The sequence below is a fragment of the Echinops telfairi genome, unplaced genomic scaffold (assembly GCF_000313985.2).
Source record: "Echinops telfairi isolate 266 unplaced genomic scaffold, ASM31398v2 ScPeMD7_3;HRSCAF=10, whole genome shotgun sequence".
In the NCBI taxonomy this organism is placed as follows: domain Eukaryota; kingdom Metazoa; phylum Chordata; class Mammalia; order Afrosoricida; family Tenrecidae; genus Echinops; species Echinops telfairi.
In genome coordinates this window covers 30,376,602-30,377,690 of record NW_022103899.1, presented here as the reverse complement: position 1 = coordinate 30,377,690, position 1,089 = coordinate 30,376,602, and positions in this window count along the sequence as shown.

Below are 1,089 nucleotides of genomic sequence, written 5' to 3'. Positions count from 1 at the left end.
CAGGGCACTAACCCACCCAGGGGGAGAGTATTGGTTGTGTCCCCACAGAATTGGAATGTGCATACAGACCCCACCAGGACATGCCAAACCAGGAGGGCAATGTAACGTGTGGAGGAATCCACAAAGAGACTGGACCATACGTCGGCCCTAGCCAGATTTAGCCCGACCCCCACCATGGAAGGGAGTACCACAGAAAATGGAAATAGATTGTCTGATGGGAGAAAGGACCTGACCTACCACACCACACCCAGAAGGAAGCTGAAGCAAAGGAAGGAGGAGGAAAGGAGCGGAGCACACCTGGGCCCACCAAGCTCAGAGGTCGATAGCCCAGCCCGGAGGGCCTAATATACACAGAGGACCATATAGCTGCCCCCATGGCGAGATGCGACATCCTGCACTGACCCATGGCCCTACATGGGGCAACACCGGAGACACAGTGTGGGATGTGCGACTGAGCTGACCCCACCACACTGAGGCAAAACACGGGGCGTGCAATGGAACGGCAGGGAAGCAGAGCAAGGAGGTCCCCAGGGAGTACAAACAATGGACTTTGGGGCCAGGAAGTGGCACCCAATTAGACTTGTCCGGAAAACAATCCTAAAGGTCAACAAACAGACCTTGAACTACTAACAGGCTTTCTTTTTTTCTGCCTATTTGGTTTTTTCCCTTTTTTCTCTTCTTTTAAATTTTGTATGTCAGTAGCTTTTTTGTTTGTTAGCTTGTCGGTGCTGCTGCTGTTGTCGCCATGTTCTTATGTGCCACTTTGGTGCAGTGCTGTCAAAGCCATCCCCAATTTTATGCACATATTAATATATCTGCAGGTCCACCTAGATAAGGGAGGCTGGAAAAAAATGTGAGAAGAAAATAAAGGGACCAACTGCCCCGGAGGGACATGAGAATGTGGGGGGTAGGGGAAGGCAGGAGGTGTTGGCCAACCCAGGGACAAGGGAACAATGAGTGGTTCAAGACCAATGGCAGGGAGGGGATGGGAGGACTGGTAGGGAGTGACCAAGGGCAAGGTAACTGAGAGGAATTACTGAAACCAGAATCAAGGCTGAACGTGGTAGTGGGACAGGAGGAAAGCGTAAG